Source organism: Pleurodeles waltl, chromosome 1_2, assembly GCF_031143425.1.
Source record: "Pleurodeles waltl isolate 20211129_DDA chromosome 1_2, aPleWal1.hap1.20221129, whole genome shotgun sequence".
In the NCBI taxonomy this organism is placed as follows: Eukaryota; Metazoa; Chordata; class Amphibia; order Caudata; family Salamandridae; genus Pleurodeles; species Pleurodeles waltl.
In genome coordinates, this window is record NC_090437.1 from 243,200,985 (window position 1) to 243,213,817 (window position 12,833).

The window sequence follows — 12,833 nt, forward strand, 5'->3', positions numbered from 1 at the left end:
AGTCCATCTTAAGTGTGCCAAAATCGACATCAGACAGAAATGGGGGCAACGTACATCACAGATTTAATAAGCATGCAACCAATTTTACTTTGGCACAAAGTATGGCCTCTGACTCTGCTAGGCTGAATAGGGCTATCATAGAAGATGCTCAATTATTAACCCATTCGCTGCAAATCCCATGGCTGAACTACATAAAGAACTTTCTCATGGACCTGGGCCGCCCTGAGCTATACTTTACTCCAGACAAAATGGAAACATTCTCTAGGAAAGATTTGAAAAACATCTGTCTTACCTATCTGGCTGACTCGAGGTGGGCCATTGAGTCAAAGAAACCTAGTGTAAGGAGGAATCTTCTGTTGCAGCAAGTAGATGGCATGGAACCATATCTAGAATATGTAATGAACTTGAGGCATCGATATGTCCTCACACGCCTAAGACTAGAGAATTTTCATTGTGTCGTCAGTTTTCCGCTTACCAACAAGTGGACTCCAGCTCTGGAAAAAGGCCCTTGTGATTCAGTGTCTGACCAAAGTACAATGAACATAGTTTTCTTTTGCAAATTTTATTCTGATTTAAGGAAAGTGTTTGTGACTCCACTTTTAAACTCCATGCATTTTAAACAATGTCGCCCAGCTTTTATTTATTGGCTGTCCCTTCCATCAATTATGATTTGCAATGGATTAGCTTTATATTTATGTGCAGTAACTAAGGCCAGATCACATCATTAGGCAAATCAGGGAGGTCTTTTATTTTTATAACTTTTTAGTCAGGTTAATAGTTCCTGTTTTCAAATACACTGTCTTGTTGATTTTATACTGTTTTTCAGAAGAATATATGAATTTAGCTTCTTGCAGTGAATTCTATCATATGGTATTAATTGTTGTATGTTTTGATCTATTTTATATTTTTTTGTTCTTTTTTTTGACGTGATTGCTGATTGGTACTATTTTCATGTATTACCTGCTTTTATGATTGCGAGATACAATCGAATAAAGAATTTTGATGATGATGATGATGATGAAATGGCTTACATACCAGCACTGCCTGTCGCTAGGAAATACATTGTGAATATTGCGAATTCAGAGAAAGATAACAACTTGTGTTCGGGAAATTACACTGTTGTGAACAAAAGGCTGGCGAGGACAGGCATACCTGCAGGTCTGCACCCCATGCTCGCTAATAGGAAAAGGCTTGTTGTGGGCACATGTACAACACATTGGAGAGCTCATCTGCTAGCTGTGTTTTTGATTGTGTTTCTCTTCCCTCTAGGCTTACAGAAAGCCAACTAGGAGACTTTTTGTTGGAAACCAGTGACTTGGTTCACAATAAAACAAGGATATTGGGTAGTAGGCTGGGGAATGTCTGGTAGTGAAACCTTGTCATTAGTGATTAGCATCAGCCAAAGTATAGTTATTTTTCAAAGTAAGTGTATCTTACTGTCTCCTTCCTTTTTCACCCACCTTCATCAATGGCTACCCATTCAATGGAGCTGGTTGTGGAGGTGATGTGCATGAGGCCTGAGCATGGCCCCAATCATGAGGGCTGTACTGTATTCAGAATTTTGATAAAGCTGAGCAACCAAAACAGTAAGCAATCTTGAATTCTCTTGAAGTTGTTACTGATTCTAGTGTACATTCTCCTCTGCAGCACCAAGCATAAGAAGATTTGGTGGTTCTTGCTGTAAGAATTAATGCTCCTGCTTACAGTGTCTGAGCATACCCTTCTCCACAGTGGGAAACTGCACAGAAATACTAACACTGTATTCCTAAAATTGCTTGATATAACATTGTGTATTAACGGCTATTCCTAGAATGTCTGAAATAACATTTTGTAATATGATGACTTGTTACATGTATTTATGCAACATGCTTATTATGTCTGACCCAAGTCCATTAGCAATGACAAATTGGGCCCGGAATATGCAGAATACATAACTTTTCATAATCTTGCTGTCTGATACCAAGCCACCCCACCAGCATCCCAAAACTACACAAGGTTAGCAAACACCATCCAATAACCCCCCCCCCTAGTTCCATTGGAACCTGATTCACAGCAACATTTTAAAGTTTACAAACTTTACTGAAGGTCTCTTTCATCTAACATTCAAATTATGTCTCTGCTTTATTTTAAAATGCATAGGACTGAACGGGCAATTCAACAGAGCAGTAAAAGATTCCCATTTTGAGCAAAATCTGTTATAGAATGCTGGCTGGACTGCACATCCACTTCAATGGGACTCCAGACTCTCAAACCATGAACTATTCCACCCCTTACCCTCCTCACGAATGTCCCTGCCTGATGCACTGCAGGCAATCAGCTTTTTCTGGATAAGCCAGAAAGAGGCTGCAAACATCACTTTACCAAACTTTAAAAATGTCAATCTAAGGCCCAGGTTCAGGAGTGTGCACAGTTGGAAATCAGCCTTTATATCACGCTATATAGTGAACTTGACTGTCTGAGGCTACAGCAGTCTTTTTAGGTCTAGCGTAGCATTCAACATGTTGTATACTTTTAAGTATACTTATAATATGGGTTTAAGCGAATTCAAGAGATTTCATTAGTTGGATCCAGAGTCCTTCAAAAATCCTTGCCTGCTAATTGTCAGTTTTGCCTCTTTGTCCTGCCGTTTTCTCTTTGGGAGCAGCACAAAGTACTGTATAATTATGCTATGTCCTGTTTATCTCTTCTGTAGGGGACATTTTTTGTTTAGAACTTGCATGTTGGTCTTACACAGTGGGTGCGTGTTCAGTTCCTCCTCCCCACCAGCTCCCTCTGCAAAGAAAACCAACAGCAGAGAGGGTTTTTTCCAGTCCCCTTCCTTTATCTTAGCTCCCACGTTTGGCTTGGAATGGAGAGCTTTAATTTCCTCTTTGCCTCTGACATAGCCGTAAAAGACCGGCTGCTGTGCTCCTATCCGTGCTGCTTCAAGAGAGTGCCCTGCTGATTAGTGACTGACAGTGCGATGATCCCACAAGCCTGCATTCAAATACAGTGAAAATGCAACTTGCAATTTATTTGCAGACACTAAATACACTGTAAAAAATGAGAAAGAGGCACAGAAATGTACAGAAAACACTATGAGGGCAGCTCTGGGCCCCACAAGGCTATAGGTAGCATTGCCTCTTTAAGGGGTCCCTGGAAACTGCCCTGGCTCTCGTGTTGTCCTTCCTTTCCTCCCTCCTGCAGTCCAACGCTTTGCATTGATCCTGTTACATGGATAATAACGGAGAGGTCTGTGTGTATATGTTTGCTACTTGTTTCAAACTATTTGTTACACTGCTTGTCAGGATAACGTACCAGTGCATAGTAATGTTTTATTTCTCAAAATCGGGCCCGGGTCTTTCGATGCAAGAACCCCATTGTTCAGTGGTCTGGCGAGATGACTGCTTTGGACTTGTTTACATTTATTTTGTCTCTCTTGTTCGCACTGGTGCTGATGGAGTACAAGGCAGTTATAAATTTGATGCAGCGCAAACTTGATCAGTGGTATTTGAGCACTTTGTATGACTACCAGGTAGACACATTTTTTATCTTTTATCTCCGTCCTCCGTGTCGGACATGCCGCACTGAAGTTTTATATAGTGCAAACTTGATTTGTTGTTGCGTTACATTCCAATTTGTGGCTTGCCCTTCACTCCCACCACCTAAATACCCCGTATTCCTCTTCACTGTTTGTTACTTCCTATGTGAAGCTTACTGTGTTTTGTGCATTAAATATATATTTTTTGCATATTATAAAATAAGCACGTTTGATTGGATACTGTGAATCTGACAGTGTTTGCAGTGTTATTATTTTGAAATGCGCTCTTTCAGAAATTCATTATTGCTAATAAGCCATGCCACAAAAACGTAAGGAAACATGGTATTGCCTAGAATAATGCTCTGAAACAGCTTAGCTTGTTTAGTGCAGTATGAGTAATATTGTGTGCTACAAATCAGAAGCATATTTCATATGTTTACTTTATTTAGTGTTAACTTGCATATTACAGAAAATGAAACTGTGATGATGACGACCTTCCTTGCTGCTTATTCAGCAGGGCTCCAAATCACCGGGACAGAGGTGACCTCAGGGGCTTCACACCCCACTTCACCTCCTACCCACATATATTTTTAACCACCTGCAACATTACTCATTCATTTTATCTCTCTGTGCTCAGTGGCGGACATGCCACACTGAAGTTTTATAAAGTGTGAACTTGTTTTTTTTATTGGGGGCAGTTGTTATTATGAGGTTTATGGTGGGGTTTTCTGGCTGCCTGAAAGTGTGCACAACAAAAGAAAGGAATTTCATGGGTTACTGGTTCACATCACTGGGTTCAGTGCCATATAACAAACATACATGAAGGTGCTTGTTTTTACTTTTACTAATGCACTCTCTAACAGTGCATGGGTCTGCAGTCTGTCTGCCCAAGCCGTCTGTGCTTTTCTACACTCCTTCCCACTATCTCTAGTTTTGCCCAAACCTTCCTCCCCACTTCCCCCAGTATTGCTTCCCTGTCCTGCCCTACACCGCTGTACCCCACCAACCATGCCTCCTCTGGCCCTCCCATCCATCAAGCTTGCACGGTAAAGGAGAACAGATGCTGGTGCTATACAGATTGTTTCTCTAACGTCTCCTTCTGAAGTTAGGTTTCTCTGCAGTTATAAACATCATGCATACCACTAACATATTGCTTCTAGTTATTTTTTCCCTACTTTGTACAAGGACTTTTATCAAAACACTTTTTGACAGAAATCCAATTAAAGGGGGCCTGCACTTAATGTTTATCTCCAGATTGTCTTTGAAAGCCATTGATTATGACTGCGGCTGATCTGAATCACTGTTGTGATCATTTACAGCCGTTCTGTTTCCACGTAAAATGCCTGTTAGCTCCTGACAACAAGTTTACACCAGCACTTTATAAAGTAATATACCAAGCCCAGAAAATGGAGCTACAGGGCTCTGTTACAAGACCCAAGGGAAAGGGACTATCTTGCTTTATATAGCGCTTTGCCTCACTAATGCAATTTCTAAGCTCTGTGTCACAATCTAAGCTATCACTTCTCACAGAATCTCAGCTGTTTTGTGTGTAAGGAGCATGCATTTACATCGCAACTGGCAGATTGCTGTTGTGTAGGGTAAACACACACACAACTCTGAAACAGCTGTTCCTTGTACAAGTTTATTCGTGGAGCTCCAACCCACAGGCATCGCACGTCCCTATCCTCCTGCTACATAAACCGTCTCAGAGGATTCTCCCAACCCATCCCATTAAAAACATAAACATTTTTAGAACATTCAACCCCAACATTCTTAAAACCATAGAACATTCCTATTTTAAACCAAACAACATCCTCTTCATTCATATGTTTTTGGTAGGTGGAGCAACAACAATAGAACATCAAACAAAGGAAGGAGAGACCAATCCAAGCCTCCTTAAATTCTGGGGAGAGAGGTTGGTTTATCAAGTGTGTGAACAAGATGCACTAGTGCTTACACAATAAAGGTGTACTTAAAACGTACATTAATATTGTGCAAACCTCTTTTGTGTTTGTAAAGCAAATTAAATACATTATTCAGTTATGAGAGCCAGTAGGTGTTGTTTTTGCTAATGGTTTAAATTAGGATGCTAAATGGCAACATTTTCATTTTTTGCTGCAGATAGAGGAAGAAGGTAAATGGAAGTTCTTTAGTTATATGCAGAGCCACTGGAATTATTTGGCAAGAAAAGACGAAATTAGGAGGCAGAGTTGACCAATTTGTGTGGCAAGAAAAGTCCAGTTATGAATTTACAACGCCAATAGCTCTAACTCAAGCACATGCAAGACCTATTGCATTGAAAATGCTTGTTTCCATATGTGATATTTTGGGAGCTACATACATTATAATGAACGTGGAAAGACTGTGAAGGGAGGAGTTAGAAGCATTACATTACAGCAGTATAAAATAGGTCCTTTATTTGTATGTAATGCACACTAAAAATGAATTATTTGTAGTTGTCAAACACAGTGTAGCTAAAGAAACCTCGACCGGGGGACATAAAGTGGTGATCTCAGAAGCACACATATTGACCAATCACGGAAGCCAAGATTCACACGCAGGATCTTCGACCCTGAAGTCTGCGACACAGCCACTATGATACATTTCTATCTAAAAAACTGCAAGCACCAAATATCAGCCAGAAATGGTGAATGCATATGTTGAAAGGCTTTCAGATGAACCAAAAAATTGCAGCATATCGTATACATGCTGTTTTGCATTTGTAATTTCCTCCCTGTTGATATTTAGGATCAGTGCAACACACAGTAATTCAAGAAGGACATGTTATCTTTCTTAAAGGAGTGTCTACTTTGGAGTAGCACATATTCACCTTTTGTGTTGTAACTAAAGTAGGTAATGACAAGAAAATTAAAATAACTGCATTTAATGAGAAAGGAGAGATTCTAGAAAAGAAATAAAAAAAAATCTTTGTGGATTGTGAAATAAATCATTAATTTTTTTTTAAAGTTTGTTTTTGAAAACTCAGCATCATTTTGTATTAACTTGAAGCGGGTAAAGGTATACAACTTGACCTACTCCAAACTTGTTATTTAAAAAAAAAAAAAAAACTCTACTGGCTATGAACTCGATATATTTTATTTTACAAAGGGTGAGTCAAAATATTCAGAAAATTCCAGTTTTTGCCTATGCCCTATGGTTGTCTGAATTGCTGCCAACAACTCGAGGACACAGAAGGAAATATCCTCATGCTCTCTAACAATATAATGACAATTTTATTTCTAAAAATAAAAGCAAGGATTTTCCAAATTCAGCTTCCATTTTTCATGCACTGCTTTTGATATTTTTGTGTTTAAATACCAGGAGAGAATAGCACAATTAGAAACTGCATTAGATTAAAAGTGTATACTAGTACATTTTAGTAAACTGAAATAAAATAAATCCTAAATTCTAAAAATAAATTCTAGCGAAAGACATGATGTATGAAAATATTTTTGTTTGAGGAAAATGCACCATCCCTTTGGAGAGATACAAGATACGCAAACATACTCAGACAGTTCATTGATTTAAGCGACTCTGTTAACTGTGGCATTACTAATTGGGGAAACGTTTACAGATCGTAGTTTTTATTTCAATATGTGATGTTAATTTAAAAGTCTACATGTTAGCCAAAACAATTGTTCTGAACTGTTGAAATTAGCTTTGCAGGATTAGTGTAAAAAATTATGACGCTAATCCTGCAAACCACCCAGAGGCCCATTGAACACATGCTCTTGCAGGCGTTAAAAAATGCAGATAAAAATGACGTAAAGAAATCTTATAGATTTCTTTGCAGCATTTTCACAGCCCCTATTGTGCCAGAACGCCCCCTTGCATACATTATACCTGGTTCAGGCATAATGTGGCGTAATGGTTTACAAAGTGGCTCACTGCAAGCATTGCACCACTTTGTAAATACGGGATAGTGTTTTTGGCCTTCCATCACCACACTAGCATAAAGCATGGCGCTAATGTGGCGTTTTACAGGTCTTTGATTCTCCAACTGTCCCATATGCCATCCTTAAAATAATGATTTGCCCTTTCTACATTTACATGTAAGTGTTCAAAACTAAGGAAAATATTGGACTGCTCAGAAGGTGTATACCACAAATCAGTAGAAGTCACCAATAAGATTGAATATCAAGGTTTCTGAGGGTTCACTGAAAACGTTTATATCATTAGATCTTAACATTTTAATCTAGAAATAGGTTGACAATGTTACTTCTCCAGAATGCATGTTTCCTATGTATACCTCTCTTAAATCAATTACAAGTAATTTGAATTCGATTTCTCGGTTATCTAGACAACATGATTACCCTGAGTTTTATTTCCTACTGTAGGACATATTTGACAAAACAGACACATGATGATTTCACTTTCAAAATGCACAGCATATATCATATTCTTTCTGCTTCCTTGATGAACATCTGACATCAGTCCCTATCTGCCCATACAGTAACCAAGACCAACCAATGGACCCCATCACCTTAGATGTGGTTCTTAATTAGCTAAACTGTCTCAAATCAGACTCTCTTAACGATGTCAGCTCCATCTCGTTCCTGAAATCCCTTACACCTAGTACAGGCAGTCAGAATACAGAAATATTTTGCATCTGTTTAACGTTAGGATGTATGGCCAAACTATGGAAAAATTACACCCTTGATAAAAAGCTAACATTGGCATTCGAGTTCGAAATCTATTGCCCTAGTACCCATCTCCCAGCACTGGACAAAGTAGTGGAGAATTGTGTTAGCGAACAACTTGCCAACTTCCTTGAAGACAACACAGTACTTGACTCCTGGAAGCATAACCTTTGTTCCTGTAAAGGTTACGAATCTGCCCTCCTACTAATCTTGGATGACCCAAGACGTATTTAGGACAAAGACGGATATGCTTCTTCTGGGCACATTGAAAGAACTTGCATCCACGGAAAAGTCACTAAATTGCTCTTCTCTGATCAACCACGCCCAAAGTCTAACTTTTTCCACAGTACAGGGCTCTCAGCAATAAAGTTAAATGCAGAATACACCAGCAATCCTCTTTTCTCCCTTTCTTTTCAAAGTCTACATGGCCCCACTTTTTGTAGTATTGAACATCACAACTACAAGACCGTCATGTATGCGGATCATAGATTCTAGTTAAACTGCTCAAGATGTTCCCAACTTCCTCACTCCTGTAAGCAACTGCTTCTTAGGCATCCTGACATGGATGGTGGTCTTCATCCCAAAAGCTCAGTGGTAGCAAGACCAAGCTTTTTTTGATCCGTGCTCATTTTGGCCTATCTCACTCAGTCTACCTCATTTTTCCTTCTCCAAAGGTCAAAGCTGTGAGATTTTTGGTCACTGAAGAACGTTGTCATGTGCATCATATTGGTGCTGTTCCCTCCAATTTCTTCCTGGTCATTTGAATGCTAGGAAAGGATATCCCTTCCCAAAAAACTGCATTCCAGTGTCTGCACGTAGCCTGACCAGGATTGGCTAATGTAATGGCCATTACCTTGGAATCTCTGAACTTGCCCATAAGAAGCTCCAATGTATTCAAACCCTAGCCACCAGAGTTGTGTCTGGAATTAAGGAAATCTCAGCCAGTAGCTGAGGGCAGAAATAAACTGCAATGGCTCTCAGTGAAGCAATGGGAGCAATTTAAAGTTGCATCCACCAAAATTAATTATGATGATACCAAATCTCACCTTATAAACATCTTTCAGAAATATGTACCTACAGGATCACAGTGCTTCACCATTCAGTTCGTGTTTCACATGCCTAATATTAAGAGATTCATGATGGGTGGAGGTGCTCTCCACTACTAAGGACCCAGAATTTGGAACTCTATTTCACTATCCGCAGCTTTGCAAACACCTACATTACAGAAAAACTCCAACATACAATTTCTACCTAGGCTGTCTCCCACTTTTCCCGTGATATGCAAGCTGCTCCTCCAGCCCCAAGCTGCTCCAAATCTCTCAATAGTCCAACAATGAACACCCATTCACATTATGAACTCACGAAGAGCTGACTCAGTTTAGAGTATGTGCTAAACAAGGTTCATATTTTGCATGAAAAGCAAAACGACAGAAACACATTTGGGAAAAAAAGAAATATGCCCAAAATATAAGCACAAATATTCCATCGACCTCGATATAAAATGTGAGAAATGTAAAGACTACCTTCATGCTGACTAGGAACAGTATGGGTCTTTGTACGTAATGTCAACAAAGAAACCACCGTTTTTGCATTTAACGTAGAGTACATGAATATAGGCACGGTAGAGATCCTTTTCAATGTTCGTTTTTAGTGGTTGCAGGTACTAAGCAATGGTAGGTGCTCTCTACTTACAGGCCTGCACTCGCTGCATATTTCTGCACAACATTTCCCACGCCCCTCCAAAGGTACTGTCGCTTATCTGCATGTTACAGGCATCACACCTTATTAGAGATATTGGTTCTAGCGCCAAGCTGCTGGGCCTCACTAGACATTGCTCCCCATGCACCCTGTGAAAGGTACTGTTCTCACTGTACATTTCTAACCTCTCTGTGAGAGGTGCTGGGCCTCGCAAGATGATGCTGATCTGTCAGCCTTTGGCTGCTGCTGACACTTGATATTTTGTCTGTAAGTGACTCTGGTGACTGCTTGCCCCTTGAGGGAAGTTTTCTTAACCCTTCACACTGTGGTCCTCACCAAGTAAAGCTACCAGATGACTCGATGCAGTTGAAGATACTGGGATCCAGTCCTGATTTGAACATTTAGTATTCTATGTTGTGAAAATGTTAGTTAGATTGGTACATTTTAAATGTGCTACAACTACAACTTCTTTAATACATTCGTTTGTTAAAGGAAAGCTCACGACTAGAAAAATGGGTGACAAGAGGTTATCTGGTATTGGTACTGATGTTTTAGTTTTCACATGACCATTGCAGTAAAGACTAAAAACCTGTGTAACATCCAAAGTAGAAGTAGTGAGTATAAAGTACATCTGTTAGGCATCATATTTTTTCCGCGTCATTTCAAACACTAAGGGCCATATTTATGGCATGGTTTGCAACACTCTTGCACCACACAATGTGGTGCAAGGGTGACGCAAACCTGAGGTGAGATTTAGGAAGTCACACAAGGCAAACTTGCGTAGCCCTGCGTTGCTTCATAAATCATGAGTAATGTAACGTGGATGCGTTACATTGCTCTGCACCAGGAAGGCATTTCCATGGGTGTTACGTGGGTGTTCCCAAACAACATTCATGGATTTTGACACATTCCCAGATTTACAAGAACTTGTAAACCTGGGAATACCCCAAAAAGATATGCCTCTCCAGGAGAGGCCTAATGAGGAGAAATATGTTTGTTTCTCCTTGTTGTTTCCCCTTTTGTGTGCTGCATTCTGCATCACACACAGAAAGTGGAAAAAGCCTCTTAGGATTGTTTTTGTGCAGGAAGATGCCCCTTCCTGCACAAAATAATCCTGCAAGCAATGCAGGGACCCTTGCACAACGGTGTAAGGGTGCCTGCATTGGCGCTAGGCATTCCATTGTGCCTCAGTGCAGGGGGAAAGGACAGGAATGTGCAGTATTGGATAAGTACAGCACATTCCTGCCCTTTCCCTGTGACGCACAGTAGCACAACAAGGTGACTTGCTGGGCAACCCTGCACCACAAGGCCCATAAATAAAATATGGGCCTAATTGCCTGTTACTGCTCCATTATTTGATAAAATAAATCAAATTAGTATCTATGACGCTCTTGTATGCAGTGTTATAGAACGAGCTATCTCTTTTAAATAGAGGAACACAAAAATATTTATGTGTAGTAGTATGTTGCTGCTGATCTCTTTTCTTAAAAATGTTTTAAAACAGCAGCATTTCACCTGAAAAATACATGTCTCACTACTGCCAGTGGTCTTGTATAAGAGTCTTGTATAAAGTATTTAACGTTTTTTGCTCATTGATTTTAGTTTTTGTCTTGAGTTTGAGAACCACAGAATATAGTCCACATGTATTAGGCCTTACTGACATTGGTCGTGCCTCTTATAAAGAATTCAGTGCCACTCCCTTCTGCAGACATGCCACAAATTCCATCCCAATTAAACCACGGATCAAGACAGTTTTCAAGGGGGCAGAAATATAGCTTCTGTCCAGTACTTAAATTGTGAAAAAAGAGTGCCTGTGCTGAGAGCTCTGCTCAGATGCTGACGGGTGGTGCAACTAAATGTTAGAGTGTCGAATACCAATGCTGGTGGTCTTTAATCTACTTCCAGGCACTCCCTGGCACTTTTTCGTGCTCTCTTTGTTATGTTTTTGTCTTCTTTCTCTTCGTCTGTCTTTCCAATCTTTGTTTCTCCCTCTCTTCCTGTCGGTAAATATCTGTTGCAGGAAAATAAGTGCTGGTGCCCCCTATCGGCAAACACTGACTCAAATTAAGCACTGGTTATGGCAACTATTCCATCATACTATCTAGGTATTGAGGCCTAGGAGAGGATGGCAAGTGTGCAGTCAACTGAACTGAAATTGGGGCAAGGTTGTGAACTAGGGAAAAACTGCTGCAGTTTGAGAGGAGCAAGACAGAAGATAATTTTTAAAGGAGATGGAATAGTGTAGAGATGAAAGAAAGAAACAGGGATGAAGGGAGAAAAAGCTTGAAAGATGTGAAAGGGATGGGAAGGATAGCAGATAGGAGTGAAGTGGGGCAGTGTGAAAGACTGATATGAACAAGATATTGGAATATGTGTAGGGTAAAGGCAAAAGAGTGTTGCAAAGAAGGAGAATCCTAACAAAAAGTGTCAGAGGGAGATCGTAGACGGAAAGAATGGATTGAAGCAGTGGATGAGACTTAATGGATAGGGCTAGATGTGAAAATGAGAAGGAAGGAAAGTGGGAAGAGGTGGTACAAGGTGCAGAAAAGGGTGAAAAGGTAATACAAATCTGCAGAGAGAATTCGTGCAAGTGATAAAATTGATAAGTCAATTTGAAGGCAGTACAGGGCAACATTGGATAAATAAAGGGAAAGTGATGAATAGCTGAATGAGAAAAACAGAGATCTCGAAGCAAGTGGAGATGGAATGAGGCATTTTGGGAGAATGTAGAAAGAAGATGTGACTTGAAAAGGCAGAGTAAAATAAAAGCAGGAAGGGGAGGAGAAGAACCACCATAAAGATAACACTGAGCATCGGAGAGGAGAAGAGATGATATGATTAGAAGAGTTGGGAATATATATATCTCATATTACCATCCGTATTGTAACATTTTAGAGATCCTAAATTCTGTCAGCTTGTGAACAGTGTGAGGATATCCCCAGCTGAAGAACTAGGGAGTGACTAGAAATTCTGCT

The 12,833-nt window shown here is 40.0% G+C and overlaps 1 long non-coding RNA gene across 1 annotated transcript in view; it reads left to right on the top strand.

Moving 5' to 3' along the window:
• Positions 1-3,085: 3,085 nt before the first annotated feature.
• The window catches only part of LOC138295470 (uncharacterized), a 619,554-nt gene continuing 609,806 nt past the window's right edge, over positions 3,086-12,833 (top strand). Inside the window, exon 1 of the long non-coding RNA XR_011203606.1 lies at positions 3,086-3,231. This is a non-coding gene — a long non-coding RNA (uncharacterized lncRNA). The remainder of the gene's footprint in view (positions 3,232-12,833) is intronic.